Source organism: Ascaphus truei, chromosome 3 (assembly GCF_040206685.1).
Source record: "Ascaphus truei isolate aAscTru1 chromosome 3, aAscTru1.hap1, whole genome shotgun sequence".
In the NCBI taxonomy this organism is placed as follows: Eukaryota; Metazoa; Chordata; class Amphibia; order Anura; family Ascaphidae; genus Ascaphus; species Ascaphus truei.
The window spans coordinates 64,105,623-64,123,766 of NC_134485.1; the positions used below are offsets into that span (position 1 = coordinate 64,105,623).

General features: G+C 41.0%; 1 protein-coding gene and 1 long non-coding RNA gene across 2 annotated transcripts in view; both read right to left on the minus strand.

Annotated features, from left to right (window-relative positions):
• The window catches only part of PIGL (phosphatidylinositol glycan anchor biosynthesis class L), a 108,678-nt gene that overhangs the window by 63,291 nt on the left and 27,243 nt on the right, over positions 1–18,144 (minus strand). The gene's annotated exons all lie outside the window — the stretch shown is intronic.
• Positions 1,704–13,186, minus strand: LOC142491505 (uncharacterized). Its single transcript, XR_012800416.1, has 2 exons — positions 11,304–13,186; positions 1,704–1,969 (listed from the first exon to the last, which is right to left on the minus strand). It is a non-coding gene; the product is annotated as an uncharacterized LOC142491505 (long non-coding RNA).

Below are 18,144 nucleotides of genomic sequence, written 5' to 3' on the forward strand. Positions count from 1 at the left end.
TCTATGTAATAAACATTGAGGTAAAAAAAAAAGGAGCAAGTGGTGCCCTTTCTTTAATCTTTGACACAATTAATTCCAAAATCTCATGTTTTCTATTCTATAGAAATATCAGACATGTCAACTCTTACGGATTTCCTATAAGTTGTGCTGATTTGGAGTCTCACTGACTTTTAAAATCAACGTCCCATTTACTTCAATGGAATCTAACTGATACAAAACAATAATTCTTGAAAATATGGATGAATACATAGTTTGAGGGGACTATCTTATAACTCCTCTGTCATCACTGCAATTTTGGAATTGCTGCTGTATGTGACTCTAGATCAGTGTTTTTGTAACATTTATTTAGTAAAGGAACTCTATGATTATATTGTAAAATTCTGAGGAACCTCAACCCTCTCTAATAGTGCATCAGAGATCAGATGCATTGTAAGCAACCCCAACCACCTCTAATAGCGATTCTGAGATCAGATGCATTGTAAGCAACCCCAACCCTCTCTAATAGCGATTCTGAGATCAGATGCATTGTAAGCAACCCCAGCCCTCTCTAATAGCGATTCTGAGATCAGATGCATTGTAAATTCTTCTGTATTTGGTACAATATTCAAATGACCTGAAAATTGCAGGGAACCCTCTAGGGCTGCCCTTGGAACTCTTGTTGGAAAACACTGCTCGAGATAGACAATAACTAAAGCTGTGTTGCATACACTGTATTATTTGCCAGTGTCTTTTGCAGTTAGGTTTTTTCAGTCTATATTGCAAAGTTATTACATTTATTTTGAAATGTGAAACAAGGGAAACAATGTTGAAAGGGATGAGCCCCCACAACTCTTCATGTGCTGCAGAGTATCACAGTCCAGGAATATATAGTCCATATGTTAATTTTGCAAAACGATGACGGACACGCAGGAGTTAAGAGAATGATTCCAAGCAAAGTCTCCTGACTTACCCCTAATGTGGGAGCAGCCTGGTGGTACACAGAGTGTTGACCGGAGTAGTCTTGCAACCAACTGCGGACCCCTCCAAAATGTATATCCCGCACATATATAGCTGTTCACCTGGGGTAGCTTGTAAATTGTATGTAATGAAATAGTCACTTACTCCAGTATTGCTGCTCTGTCCGGATCGACGTGCTCCAGGCTGCTGGCAATGGTGTGTAGAAAATCCTCTCAATGAAGGGAGTGAATCAGCGGGCACTGCTAGAAAAAATGGATGAAGGCTGGACTGCGCTAAAAAAATGCCTTTATTAAATCATGGCAAAATACAGATAAAAAGGGAGAGTCCCCCCTCAGCGCTCTAACGTGTTTCGCCCCACAGGGGTGAAACGTGTTAGAGCACTGAGGGGCGACTCACTTATTCTATTTTGCCATGATTTAATAAAGGCATTTTTTTAGCGCAGTCCAGCCTTCATCCATTTTTTCTAGCAGTGCCCGCTGATTCACTCCCTTCATTGAGAGAAATGTGAAACAAGCCTAAACCACTTCAGTGTGATGCCAATCACTTCAGTGCTCTGTAATGTGTTGCGTGGTCTTCTGCCTCTTATATGATGAATACAAGCCTACATGTGCACACATTGCAGGCTCCCTTATCATTATTTGTTCATGCTGAGATTATTTGCGTGTGTTTGTTGGCTGTGCTTTTTGTAACCCCCAACCTCACCACAAAGGTCTGTACTGTTTGCAGACAACACAGTGGTGTCCAAATTTGGAAGATGATGATCTTTATTTGAAAATACTTTTGGCAGGGCATTAAAGTCTCCAGTGCACTGCCACGTCATCTCAAGGGGGAGGACAGTGTGTATGCGAGTGTGGTGGGGGGGTATGACTTTTCTCCTGCTTCTTTCCGGCTGTGACACTTCTTCGTTCTATGACCATGTTCTTTAGAAGTCATCCTACTTAGCAACACCCTCTGCAGCTGCATGTCACCCCATCTCCAACATTGTAGCAATAGTCTAATTGACGTAGTGGTCCTGAAGGAGTGAAGATTTACCGTAGTTATCATACCCTTTAATCCAGGGGTGGCCAACTCCAGTCCTCAAGGGCCACCAACAGGTCAGATTTTCAGGATATCCCTGCTTCAGCACAGGTGGCTCAATCAGTGGCTCCTTCAATCCTGACCTATTGGTGGCCCTTGAGGACTGGAGTTGGCCGCCCCTGCTTTAATCGATCAAGAAAATAGTTTTAAAAAGCTCATTGGTGGAAGAGACACACGAAAAAGAGACCTGTGAGGTTTGAAAAGCTCTGCATACTATAGATTCATCTATGGAGATCTGTTGGTTCACTAAAAGGTATTACGACTACTGCAAAATATATCCGTTAATTATATTGCAGTACATGGCTGTGCTGTGGAACATGTAGGTATCTTATGATGAGAAGATACTAATAATTTTCACTGCACACTGCACTTCCTTGCCTGCCACGAAACCACCCGTGGTGGCTGCTGTCAGTTAGCAAGGTAGGGAAGAAAAAGGGGGGGAAAAGTCCTCGGGCGCGTCACTCTGCTCCCAGCTCCACGACGTATGTTACGTGTAAAATAGAAGAGAGAGGGGAGGGCCACAATAAAAAACAACTCAAAGTTATACACACTTCTTTCTTTAGAGTGGGAAGGGAGGGGTGGGAGGGGAAAAACAGGGGAAGAATGATATTACAACACACTGTTCGGGTAGAGACACACTCACATGGAATTTCTAATATCATGAGCTGGTGTTCTCTCCTCAACACGTGATGACACAGGTTGTAGGTGAGGAAGTGCTCTCTGGTATCTTCCTTGACAAAAATAAAAGGGAAAACAAAATAGTGCAATACAATTTAATTAGACAGTGGGTGAATGAGATTTAAAACTTACAAGGGACCGATATTTTCAGGCATAGAAAGGAGATGTCGCCAGACTCCACAGCATATCCCTTTCTGGATTGCAGTGTTGCTTCTCGGCTGATCCCTGCTGGCAAAAGGTCTTTGTATCTGTATGTGGGGATAGTTCTGGCTGCTGTGTGGATACTTATGGCCCGTGCACAGGCTATGTTCTCCTCCGGCCGCCTATCTCCTCCACAGATGCAGTCTTCAGTTTCCTTAGTCCGTTGCGCGTGCGCATGCGCAGACGGCAAGACGCTGGGCCAGGATACAGGGAAAAGAAACTCCTCGCTACGGTGGCTTGGAAGAACCAAAAAACGTCAGACGCGTTTCGCCAATGCTTCCTCAGTGACGTTGGCAGTCAGGGTAGCAGCAGTCTTTTATATCTTGGGAGTTCTTCGGTTTAACCTTAGGTGTGCTGGTTGTTCTCTAGTCACATAGGATGTTCTATATAGCCAATCTACACTGATACACATATTAATAAATAGTATAACATACATTCACATTATATCTCGTTTATAACACATAACATATTTATAAAAACAGGTGGCATGTTGAAAAACCTTTATTAATTACATGCGCCCTGTAGGGAATTAAAAAGGGGAAACTGAGACGGAAGAAATATTGGGCAATCCAGGAAAAAACTTTGTTGAGGGTGCCAATTAATATTAATTAAAATGAACTACTTTTTGGTAAAATCCTATAAAAATTTGGATTAAAAAAACACCCACTTCAAAGCAATATAGACTCAGAACAACCATGCACACTAGTTGAACAAAACAGCATCAGCAATTAAGTGTTTGTTAACCCGTTCTGTTATTCATGTGATATACCTTCTTTGTTAAACAGACGGCATTTTTAGAAACCCTTGTCTTTAATATCTTATAATTTTTTAATCCACATTTTTATAGGATTTTACCAAAAAGTAGTTCATTATAATTAATATTAATTGGCACCCCCAACAAAGTTTTATCCTGGATTGCCCAATATTTCTTCCGTCTCAGTTTCCCCTTTTTAATTCCCTACAGGGCGCATGTAATTAATAAAGGTTTTTCAACATGCCACCTGTTTTTATAAATATGTTATGTGTTATAAACAAGATATAATGTGAATGTATGTTATACTATTTATTAATATGTGTATCAGTGTAGATTGGCTATATAGAACATCCTATGTGACTAGAGAACAACCAGCACACCTAAGGTTAAACCGAAGAACTCCCAAGATATAAAAGACTGCTGCTACCCTGACTCTGCCAACGTCACTGAGGAAGCATTGGCGAAACGCGTCTGACGTTTTTTGGTTCTTCCAAGCCACCGTAGCGAGGAGTTTCTTTTCCCTGTATCCTGGCCCAGCGTCTTGCCGTCTGCGCATGCGCACGCGCAACGGACTAAGGAAGCTGAAGACTGCATCTGTGGAGGAGATAGGCGGCCGGAGGAGAACATAGCCTGTGCACGGGCTTTAAGTATCCACACTGCAGCCAGAACTATCCCCACATACAGATACAAAGACCTTTTGCCAGCAGGGATCAGCCGAGAAGCAACACTGCAACCCAGAAAGGGATATGCTGTGGAGTCTGGCGACATCTCCTTTCTATGCCTGAAAATATCGGTCGCTTGTAAGTTTTAAATCTCATTCACCCACTGTCTAATTAAATTGTATTGCACTATTTTGTTTTCCCTTTTATTTTTGTCAAGGAAGATACCAGAGAGCACTTCCTCACCTACAACCTGTGTCATCACGTGTTGAGGAGAGAACACCAGCTCATGATATTAGAAATTCCATGTGAGTGTGTCTCTACCCAAACAGTGTGTTGTAATATCATTCTTCCCCTGTTTTTCCCCTCCCACCCCTCCCTTCCCACTCTAAAGAAAGAAGTGTGTATAACTTTGAGTTGTTTTTTATTGTGGCCCTCCCCTCTCTCTTCTATTTTACACGTAACATACGTCGTGGAGCTGGGAGCAGAGTGACGCGCCCGAGGACTTTTCCCCCCCTTTTTCTACTCATACATATACAGAGGTTGGTGAATAACCTCTGAAAGACTCAGGCAGCGGAATCATTCTGTGGAAAGGACTGAAGCCACACCTTGAATAGTAGGCAAAAAACTTTTCTTGGCGCAAATTTTCTCTTTTTCCAGCTAGGTAGGGAAACCCGAACTCCTCTTCTTCACTGTAAATGGGCCTTCTCCTGCAGTTTTGGGTGAACTTCCCCCCCCCCCCACTTTTTTTTATTTTTAAACCCCCAGGGTCCCCTAACAAGAGCCGATGACTGACTCTCCTTGACAACTTGCTCTTGGCAAACTGGTTACCTACATGAATAACCCCTTAAGGTCCTAAGCTGCCAATGACTTCAACAGCAGGTTTTGGCCAATCTCAGTTCATCAGACCTTATTGAATAAGGCTCTAAATTCTACCAAAGGTGACATTGTGTGCTCATTTGTATGCCATTTCCCAGAATCCCTGGCTGCAGTGGAAGCACTGTATGCCAAGAAATAATGGTGAAAAGCGGTGTTGCAGACCTGTCTGAGACATGTGAATGCGCTCACAAGTGATATTTGTATTTACTGTACAGTGGAGGGTTTTGTCACTTTTTTTTACCCACCATAACTTATATAATGTGTGATGAACTTCTAGCAGAAATATACAACATTCTGATTTTTTTTCTCCAATTCTGCATAGAACTTTAAAGTGTTTATCCACATGGGTCTTGGTTTTTCCCCATTGTCAGAAAATTACATTCATTTTTATACAGAGAAAACCAAAACGATAAAAATAAAGAAAATACAAAATCGCATAAATAATGTGTTTAGCTTTATTTCTAAATAGTGTAAGTGTTATTTCTATGCCTATTTACTGATTCAGCTATCAGCTAATACAGCTATTACATAATGAGTCAGAAGCGCTGCTGAGGCGACTAATTACCATAAACCGGTTTAGCCAATCCAGATTGTTTTAAATGTCTATAAGCATAGTGACAGTCAAGATCAGATAGACACCCAAACAGACATGAGACTGCATTTCTCAAGCACATTGCTGATCCAACATCACAGTGCAGCCATCTCCTCTCCTTCAAGCAGCCTGCAAATTCCAGCTCTGACATGAGCTGTGCTAGGAAAACCAGTGACACGCAAGTAACACATTCGCCTGAGACGAGCTGCCTGTCACCAGCTAGAGCAAACAGTATATTTCCTTAGCCACTGAAAACTCTGCATACTGTCTGCTCATGGAACTAGCTACATCAACAAAATGTCTAGGACTGTTTACGAAGATTATTATAGAAGACAGATGTGATGATGAAACCACAGAGTGCGCAGAGTTTTCAAACGCTCATTGGTCGAAGAAGAAGAAGAAACGCATGAAAAAGAGACCAGTGAGGTTTAAGAAAAAAAGCTGTTGCTGGTTCACTTCACAGAAAAACAAATAAGGTAGCACTAATTTCTAAATGTGATGGATATGAAAATATATGAATTCACTTGAAAAGAATGGCTGGCTGGCTGCCTGTGATATAACTCTGACCCCAGGTCAGAAAGAATGAATGGAAAGAGTGTTATATCTCTGGCGCTGGGCACATAAATCAAACATATATAAAGGACCAGAGTCGATGGTACTGGTAGATCCAATGTTGTACTCCACGTGTAGATGATCAAACATGGAACAAGAATAAATAAAAATACATAGCGTAATACTGTATGATAACCTGAACAAGTATAACAAAAACACAATACAAACAACAAATGCTGAGAACAGACAGGTGACTGATAGTTATACAAAACACATTTAATAAAACACAATTAATAAAACACAAATGATAGTGCTATAGATTAAAATGTGGAATGGGTCCCACTGATAAACTCCTGCTGTAGCTGAAGTACCCGCTTACCAGAAGTGAGAAGGTAACTGGCAGTGGATATTCAGAGAGTATCCCCTCTCTCCCTGTGGCCAGTCTGCTCCGAGTGTTCCTCTTTGGCATCAACAGCGTGCTTTTATTCAATGTCGGCTTCCGGGTGGAGCACTCCCCTGCTTTCGTGGGGACAGACCTCTGCAGCTCTGTGGCTCCAACCTCTGTGGCTCGAACAGCCTGTGGATGTGTAATCACAGCTGCAGATTCGCAACTGCAGATTCTCCAGGACCCTGCCCAACAGTGACGTGCGGATGGTAACGGCAGATTCGCTCGTGCTCCGATCGGTGTAATGACTCAAATCGATAGTCAGCGGGAATGTCAGCATGAAGTTAAGCAGTAAAGTGGAAAAGCGGGACCACCCTACGCGTTTCGGAAGACGCTGCTTCCTTCCTCAGGGGTGTAACGATAATGTCTCAGTCCCTGTATGTCCGTATAGAAATAGTTCCAAATAAAAGGTGCAGTACACTTATTAGTAGTTACGGACATGCGCAGTATAGATATCCAATCTGCTAGGTGCCTCAGCAAAAAATACAAACAAATACATAAGACAAAAAACAATAAAAACATATAAACAAATAATAATTAATAAAAATAAACCATTGGGGAATGATATTCCTTCTATATGTGCAGAGCATTAGTGCCCAACCTCTAATTGCTATCATATATTTATATATTATATTCATATACACCTTTGCACAAATGGTCACAGATGATCTAGAGATGCAAAGCCGCAAATATAAAATCAAAAGAGATAATCTCAGCATTGAGGAGAAATGTGTGTTACGTGCACTTGGAGAAAATGACTCTATTGTGATCAAGCCTGCTGATAAAGGGGGGGGGGGGTTGGTAATCATGGAATAAAAACATACTATGTTCAGGAATCATTACATATTCTTGGAGATAGGTCCACTTACCAACTCCTCCCCTCCAACCCTACAGTCAATTATCGACAACAATTATTAAATTTTCTAAACATGGGCCTAAATCAACAAATCCTAACCAAACAGGAATTTGAGTTTCTTTATAATCAATATTCCATCATTTCAAATTTTTATATAATCCCCAAAATTCATAAAAACCTAGATCAACCACCTGGACGTCCAATTATATCAGAAATTCAGTCACTTACCTCCCATTTTTCTCAATTCATAGACCATCACCTACAACCATATGTTATTAAGCTCCCATCATATCTCAGGGACACGACCCACATACTGCAGACCCTCAATGACATTCAATGGCTACCACATTATTATTTAGTAACAGCTGATGTCACTTCGTTATACACGGTCATTGACCATGCACAGGGTTGTGATGCTATTGGTCAAGTTTTAGATAATGACCCTTCAGTTTCCAATGCATTTAAATCTTTTTTTAATCTCAGGTATTCAATTTATTCTTTCACATAATTTTTTTAATTTTAACAATTCATATTATTTACAGATATGTGGCACCGCCATGGGCACCAGGTTTGCTCCAAGTTATGCTAACTTATTTATGGGCAGCTGGGAAAATAAATTAATCTGGTCCAGCTGCCCCTTTGGAGCAAACCTGGTGCTCTGGCGGCGCTACATCGATGACATTTTTTTCATTTGGTCAGGTTCGCAGCAACAGTTGGAATCATTCCAACACTATATGAATGACAATTTATTTAATTTAAAATTCACTTTTTCATCAGGTAACACTTCAATAGAATTTTTAGATTTAGTTATTTACATCATGGATAATTCATTACACACTAAAACATTTTTTAACAGTTCAAGCGAACAATTATCTACATGCCAATAGTCATCACAACCCAGCTTGGATCAATAATATACCAAAAGGACAGTTTACCAGACTGAAACGGAATAGTTCCACTCCAGATGTATTCAACACACAAGCACAAGATCTAAAAAATAAATTCATAGATAGAAAATATCCGTCTCATGAATTAGATCAAATTATATCCGAAGTGCAATCAATAGATAGAACCACCCTTTTAAAATATAAGCAGAAAAAAACAGAAACAACAATAAATATACCTTTCATCACTCAATATAACCAAATGGCTCCAGCCATAAGGAAAACTCTTCGCAAGTACTGGCCAATTCTAAGAACGGATAAAGATTTGGTAGATATACTACCTATCAACCCGAAAATTATATTTACAAAAGCATCAAATATATGTCAAAAATTAGCTCCCAGCTGCCCCTTGATGCGAACTAAGCACCGCACAAACAATGCCGCCAAGGGATACTATACTTGCAATACATGTACAGCCTGCAAGTACAGTGCGAAAAGTTTTTCTTTTACTTCCATCAGCACATCTAGGACATATACCATCAAACAACATATCACATGTAATAGCACTAATGTCATTTATCTCCTTGAATGTCCTTGTGGTCTGCAGTATGTGGGTATGACCACCAGGTCCATCAAACGTCGACTATATGAACACATTTACAATATTAAAAAGGGCTTGATCACACATAGTGTGTCTAGCCATTTCCTCCAAGTGCACGGCAAAGATCCTAAGGGTCTTAAATGTATGGCAATAGAAGTCCTCACGCCTCATTGGCGAGGAGGCAACATTACAAGTCTTCTGGGCAGAAGAGAATCCTTTTGCATCTATGAGCTCCAGATTCTAGCACCATCTGGTCTCAATATAGAGTTTGATCTCAAATCCTTTTTGATGGACAAGTAAGGAACTATAAGTGGTTTACTATAACCATCTTATTACCGTTCATTGTATGTTGTAGCATTTGTCACCTAATCCTATCAGTAATATTGTATTTATATATCACATTATAGTAACACTTATATTAACTCACATTTTAGTTTAATACAAGTATTCACATATCACCCACTATATATTAGTTTATCACTAAATAGGTTACATGTTGTACTGGTATCCTCTGTTTACAGCTCCCTCATTTAGGTAGGAGCACATACATGCACTCACACTGGTTTTGTGCACAGCTCCTCTAGTAGGCAGCATACTAATGCCATTATTGATATTGGTATGCATAATACTCATAGCTGCATTGCTATTTACACCAAGTACTAGACACTATGATTCATATGGATTATTATTAATATCACACAGACACCTTTTTTTTATATTCACATTTGTAGTATAGACATACATACATCATAGGGATTGTATAATGCACATTTTGGACTCTCTTTGTTCAAGATATATCTCATGGTTTTGCATATATAGCATTTTATGAACATTGTAGGATGCTATTGATATAATTATTAAAGCATCTCAGACGCTTTACATTGATATAATAAATATAAATATATGATAGCAATTAGAGGTTGGTCACTAATGCTCTGCACATATAGAAGGAATATCATACACCAATGGTTTATTTATTTTTAATTATTATTTGTTTATGTTTTTATTGTTTTTTGTCTTATGTATTTGTTTGTATTTTTTGCTGAGGCACCTAGCAGATTGGATATCTATACTGCGCATGTCCGTAACTACCAATAAGTGTACTGCACCTTTTATTTGGAACTATTTCTATATGGACATACAGGGACTGAGACATTATCGTTATACCCCTGAGGAAGGAAGCTGCGTCTTCCGAAACGCGTAGGGTGGTCCCGCTTTTCCACTTTACTGCTTAACTTCCTGCTGACATTCCCGCTGACTATCGATTTGGGTCATTACACCGATCGGGGCACGAGCGAATCTGCCGTTACCATCCGCACGTCACTGTTGGGCAGGGTCCTGGAGAATCTGCAGTTGCGAATCTGCAGCTGTGATTACACATCCACAGGCTGTTCGAGCCACAGAGGTTGGAGCCACAGAGCTGCAGAGGTCTGTCCCCGCGAGAGCATGGGGAGTGCTCCACCCGGAAGCCAACATTGAACACCAGCACTCTGTTGATGCTGTTTTGTGTTTTTGTTATACTTGTTCAGGTTATCATGCAGTATTACACTATGTATTTTTATTTATTCTTGTTCCATGTTTGATCATCTACTCGTGGAGTACAACATTGGATCTACCAGTAACATCGACTCTGGTTGTATATATCCTTTATATATGTTTCATTTATGTGCCGAGCGCCAGAGATATAACACTCTTTCCATTGGTTCACTTCACAGCAATACTGTGCATAACACAATTTAGCCAGTTTAGTTAGCCTTACCTTTTAAGTTTATGTGGTGGAAAAGATTGGAAAGTAAATCGCTAAGTCCAAAAATGCACCATCAGCTCACCAACTGCGAAGGCTTAAAAACATTTATTGAGACTACATAAAATTGAAAAAAGGGACAAACAAAAAACTAATACATACAACCTCCTACGCGTTGAGAAAGGGCTCTTAGGAGCCTGAAACGCGTAGGAGGTTGTATGTATTAGTTTTTTGTTTGTCCCTTTTTTCAATTTTATGTAGTCTCAATAAATGTTTTTAAGCCTTCGCAGTTGGTGAGCTGATGGTGCATTTTTGGACTTAGCGATTTACTTTCCAATCTTTTCCACCATGTTATTGCTTTTTGATTGGCCAGACGCGCTGAGGATCACAAGATACGGCTTATAGGTGTTTGGCGTTCTATTACCTTCTTTCTGTGGATTACACATCAACTAAGAAGGGGAGCGTTCATTGGACGGACCGGAAGTGCTATGACGCACTACCAGCACTCGTGAGCTCCACGCCATTGATGTGAGGAGGTGCAGCTGACCGCCAGGACCACCGTGTCCTCACTGCTAACGGGACAGCCGCACACAGACCCAGGAGTGCTACAAGAGGGATCGATAGAGGTACTCAGATTGTTTCTCCATCACACAGCAATCCCAGGTAGCGTTGTCCAATGGAGCTCCTTCATAGTCTGCCTGCTGTCCTTAGAGACCTTTTCCATCGTTCATTCTACTACACCTCCGTACTGACTTTTGCCTGTTACTTACCTCAGTTGTCCACCATATTATTATATTATTTTCGGGACTTTTCTGTTATAGAGCTTAGAGTAGCTTTGTCATTGACCTTTTACGTTTATGACCTGCATTTTGGGAGTTTCCTTTACTGTAGTGGCAGGATTTTTAATTTTTTGGCCAAAATCGGATATCTCTTTTTGAAAGAATATCCAGGATTAGGAATAATGCTAAAAAAAATAAAATGGCATGCTCCATCCATTATTACTGTATAAAGAATTTAGATTTTTTTTTTTTTTTTTAAATAATAAGTGATAATGGAGAATGGATCTATGTTGGTGCTGTTTTGGTGTTTCTGTGTCCCCTGTTCTCAGTGGTATAGGTGACATGAAATAAAGTAGTGGTATTGTGGATTGCATTACAAGACAATTATTTTAAACAAAAACACCCAATGACAAAGGTTTATTTTACATTGTGTGTGCTCCTAAACGCTTGTATTTCTATGTGCAATATTTTTTGCTCTATAAAAGAAGATGTGGAAGTTTTTGTTTGTAAATAAAGCATAATAATACTCATTACACAATGCTTGGCGATCTTGTCTATTATCACATCCCGTTGGGTTCTGACGCATGCAACGTTTAGCTAACAATGTCTTTTGGGAAGCTGTTAAAGTGAATGAATCCTTTCATTGCATTGCTCTGCAATACAGACAGGCCCCATTTTATGTCCCCGCCGTAAAGCGAAAATCGCCATAAAATGCAACCGGCGATTTTCGGCGTCTCCTGCAGGTCTGCAACCTCAGCATACCCCATTCTGCGCATGCGCAACCTCGGCACCCCTTGTTCTGCGCATGCGCGACCTCGGCAGCCCCCGTTCTGCGCATGCGCAGATATGGCGGCCCCCTTCTCGGTACCGCCGTATCAGCAGAATGCCGAAAAGCGGGGCCCTACTGTACTTTGCTGGCTCCTCGCTGTGAAGTGGTTAAAAGGTGCCCTGACATGAGGCAATGTGGCACTAAGGCTTTAAAGGGAATCCGTGTATTAAAACAAATCAGCTACGGATGTCGCTACGCAAATAAAATTGTAAACCATGGCTCTAATACCTTCAACGCTTTGTGTTTTTTCCCCAGACACGTCTATACAGTTTTATCACGTGGCATTGATAGGAGCGGATTGGGCCATCGGGACACTGGGCAAATGACCGGTACCACAGCACGTGTTTTGGGCCGGTGCTGCGCTATGCATTGCGGTTACACAGGCCCCGCGCTCTTCCCCTCAGCAAAGAAACGGACTGCCAGGGTAGAGAGCGGGACCTCTGTAAGAGAGCAGCCCTGCTCCATGAACGTCATGTGACGCGACATCACACGGCGACGCTGTGCCATGACAACGCACCGTCACGTGACACAGCGACATCATGACGCCGCGGGTGGAGGGCAGGCAGGTAAGTGACATGCCCTGCCCACATTAAACTTACAATCCGCCCCGGGTTGCCACCTTCTACTGAGAGATAATACATTTTTCATTTAAAAAAAATAAAAAAAATAAAAAATAGACACACTTGTAAAAACACTAAAGCACACACACACACACACATACACACACACACACACACACACACACACACACACACACACACACACACGTGACAAGGTGCCAAAAATTCTGCACCACTACTGAATGGATAATGTCCTGAGTTTTAACCAATCAGAGAGCAGGGATTTCAATAATGTCCTGCATTTCTAACAGTCTAGCAAATAACAGATAATACTTTCTGCAGTTTTTTTTCACTCTTTATACCCCTCAAGCAATATCCTACATGGTTTTTTTTGTTTTTTTTAAAGAAATCAGTTCTGTAGTATTAGATAATACAGTACTACTTTTTTTTTTTAAATTCAGCTCTTAATGCCATATTTAATGCGTTTTAATATATGGATAATCGCTTGATTTCTATTTCCGGTTTTAAACACTTTCCCAGCAGTGCAAGATATTGCAATATTGCAGTGCAACACTTTCCTGTTTGTGATAATTTGTTGCTAATATTCCCAGCAGTTTGAGCTGCAAACTGTAACAATAGATAATGTTACCTTCATAATGTAAGAATACATTGTAGCTGCTGAGTTACATTGACTGAAAGATTGATTGAAACTGATAGGCAGCCATTTAGTGAACCCTGGGAAGCAGGATCTTTGCTGACCAATCACAGGAGACCGAATCGATTGGCAGTTTAGGTAATTAGTTATCAATAAAGATAATCAAACGTTGCATATATTATTATTATTTTTTTTTTAACTGCTTGGATTACCTCTTTAATGATTTTGTTATGTATTAAGGTCCCTTAAGGCTGGCTATAGAAAACATGTAGGAAGCCACCCCAATTCGTCTTTGCAAATAGGTGGCCATATTAGATGCCCAGTGAAGCAGGATCTTTACTGATCGATCACAGGAGAACGGAGCGATCGGCAGCTTAGATAATGGCATTGTCGTCAATGTAAAGGAACTGCTGCATTTATTATAACCAAAAAAGGAAAGGTAGCAATTTGTCTGAACAGGCTTTTTTTTTGTACATTTTCTATTTTTTCCCCTTAATGGATCTGAGGAGTCCCGGCACAGCTCAACCATGGTGCTCCTTGCTGTAGGAACCCCCAAGTTTCTGGTGAAGTGGATTTTTTTTATCTCCTGGACAATAATACATATCCAAGAGAACAATATAGACATCAGGTTAGCCTTACTGAGGCGGCCAACAGAAATCGCCCAATGACGTTTCAACTTTCTGTTGGTGATCCTGTTTTTCTGCCACACACCAGCAGAAAAAAATAATCACAGTTATGCCATCATAAATGGTGTCCTAATGGGATCATCATGGTTGAGGCTCAAATCTATTATGTTACAAGAAATATATCAATGTCAAAGTGGATTGCTGCTATAAAGGAGAGTACTTTCCCTTTCATTTGCTCGGTTAAAAATACTTCTGGTGGAACTGTCAACATGCTGCCAACTCTGGTTACAAACTAGATCGCAAGGGGACACCTGGGTGACTGGGTTTCCAACGGTGACCTTTAGGAGTAGATACTTGAGATGTGCATGGGCCTGCCCCTGTGTACAGTGTGCAGCCGTCTCCTCTGCACACGACGTGCTTGGCTTTATTACAGCAGAATCACACACAAGCACACACACCCTTATTTGGTGTTCGAGGTTTGCATTTGTCCTTCGCAGTCTCAAAAACCTCTGCCAGGTTTTTCCAACTCAGTCACTTCATCTGTGGTCCAAAACACACAAGGGTCATGTCAGTTCATTGCTAAAGCACTGGAGCGTTTGCAGATCTGGACTGATTACACCCCTCCCATAGTGCCCCGGGGCACACAGACTGTCAACACAGCCCTCCTCTTCAGTCATCCTCTGGGACACAATTCAAGGGGCCTGCCAACCCCTGAGGCAATCTGACATTGAGGACAGAGCTGGATACTTTGTGCCCTACATATTAACCTATTCACTGCAAGGGCCTGAGATGCATTGCAAGACAGCCCTACAGCACAGCTCTGGGTATTGAGTTTGGAACATCCCACTAGCAAATGAACATGCAGCGGATCGCTCTTTGATGACTTTGAGGACAGTGTTTTGCAGACTTTGCTCAACGAAGACTTTAGTGGCGATTCCCAAAGCCTTTTCAAATTAACACTCAACTGCTGATTCTGACACTAGTGCAGTATTTGTGCAATAGATGCTATATACGTAGAGCTTAGGTTAAGCATGATGGTTGTCTAAACGATTATTAGCATTGGGGTTTGAGAACCCGTGCACTGGGAAAACAGCTAGTTCCACTACATAGAAAATGCGAAACTGTAATAAGCAGCACTGTACCTTCTAAGCACCCAAAGCAGTAATGTGGAGGTTCTGGCAAATAAAATGGTATTTTATTGGTACTGACTTCTATCAGTGAGACTTAATTGAAAAGTGCATTCGATTGTGGATGCTAAAAATCAGCAAGACTCCAAATTAGGGGTTTTGCAGAAAATCGGGGAGAATTGACCGGCCTACAAACATGTATTTTGTTTAAGTTTACTTGAAGCAGAAGGCCATACAATTACACAGATACTAAACGGGCAGTTCGCATATAAGCTAAACAAATAAGCATATTTAAAAAAAAACTAGTTATTATAAATCGGCTTTAATCAGCCTCCTTACAAGGATTCAATGGGCTAGATTCACAGAAGGTCTACACAGTTGTGTTAAAATTTGGTGCTATTAAAAAAGCCAATTGTGGCAATGTTTGTAATTACCACCGATCTACAGTTCATTTACATACATGAAAAATGCAATGACTGTGGTAAATACCGATAGCAGAACAAATAAGCTTCAACTCACAGAAATCCACATTAATCAGGGCTAGTGATGCAATTGTATAGGGATAAGAGATATCACACTTTCTATCATGGTGTTAGGTCATAGGATTTCTTACAAAACTCTATGGCAAAAACCATTGTTTATCCCCTGTGATGCCTGAAGCTATCAATACATTGCAAAGGAATACCTTCAGGTACCAAAGGGGTTAACATACAACATGAGAATAAACTGGCTATTTCAGAAAAGGGCTGATATAGTTTGATCACCGAGTTCTGAATTAAACACAGCATCGTTCTAATATTCAGTATGCTGACACCACCCCAAGGGTAACCCAGTCACTGTCACAAGGGCCAGCAACACAATGTTTACAGGTGTCAGTCTCAAGACTCCCTTCTAGGCTCTGTGCCAGCTACCAGACAGAGAAACAATTTCAAGAGGAAATCCGTCTTCTGAGAATGACCTGTAGGTCTCCAGCATGAGCCACCGCACAACCCAACCTGAGAATGTGCTTCTGGATTAGTTTAATGGTTTGAGTCTAAAATGCAAATACAGTAAAATCAGTGTTATCCGTCATTTCACCAACCGCAAAGCTTTAGTATCCGGAACTTCTAATATATCCCTATCCAAAGCTTCAATCTAGTAACCAAAATCAATGCCGGCACCTCCAGATCTCTACGAGTATTTCCGAGTCCAGTCGGATGTTTTCCACAGTACTTTTTATTCTATATATGTTCTAATGTATTGTAATTCTTTGAAAATTTGCTGTACACTAAAAGTACGGTATGGAATAACTCTTAGTCGGAATTTTTGTTTATCCGGCACCTCTCATCTCCTGCACGTGTCGGATAACAAAACTTTTACTGTATTGTGATATATCCTTTTGACAAATATTTTCCCGCTTTCTAAAGAGAACGCTTTATTTATTAAATTATTATGATAAATACACTTGTAAATTACTTGTGCAACTCACGGAACAGTGCGGAAATGTGTATAACGTTATTTCTAATGATAATGAGCGCAGATAACATCAGAACATTTGTGTATTTTTCAGAGTGCTTCCAGTCTGTGTGTTTTTACTATACAATTTTTGGGGAGAAACGACACATTACATTTAAAATCAAAGGAACTTCAGGTCACTGTAAGTGTATGGGAATTCCTGCTGCATTTAAATGAAATATAAAAGTATTGCTTAATAATCCTTATTTCCTTCAGCAGCAGAAGTGTTTCATACTGTATCCTGCCTTAGCAGGGTGTTTATGTAAAGAGAACACACACACTGTTATTGTTACAAGCATAGACTATTACAAGAGATAAGGGGCTAGAATCAGTAAAGGTCAAACTAGTTGCGTTATAATTTGGCATTATTAAAAAAAATGGGATTGCGGCCTATATAGAATAAGGTCCTAAGGCAGAAAAATATGTAATCCCTTTGATGCCTGAGGCTACCAATGCATTGCAAATGAATTCCTTCAGGCACAAAAGGGGTTAATATACAATATAACCCCCCTTCAAATAAAATACAAAAAGTCTTACATCCATATGGGCAAATATTAACCACTTAGTACTGTAGCTAGGGTGACCAGACATCCTGGTTTAGGCCGAACAGTCAAGTTTTTTTGTTGTTTGTCTCAGTGGCCCGAAAATTGTAGTAAATACTGTATACTGTTTTTTAAAATTGCAGGCCGCAGGTGCGTGAACGGCCTGATTTGTCCCGAGAAAAAAAATATGGTCACCCTTACTGTAGCCCAAGTCATCAGCTAGTTACAGGTTAACTATGACTAGCTGGCCAGATGTCCTGTTTTTTTCGCTGATGTCCCGTGTCCTATCACGTGCTAATGTCCCGGTTTTGCCGGGAACAGAGAGGAGCAGGGGCTGCAGCTGCAATGTCCTCCGGCCATGAGGTGGCGCTGTGCGGCTCATGCAGCTTCTCTCCCTGGCTGCAGCGTGCTGTTAATGAGAAGGTAAGAGAAAGTCGGTGTGTCTTGTGCGTGTCTCCGGCAGGGCCAGCGTGATGGTGGAGCAGTTGGTGCCACTGCACCGTGCCCCGCGTTTACGAGGCCCAGTGCTCTTCTTCACAACAATTAAACTGATTGCTGGGGGAGAGTGCGTAACTTTCTTAGGGTGAGGTCCCAGTCATTACTGTGGCACGCGCGCTCGGCGCGTGCACAGCGCGGCTGCACCTTCAGCGGGA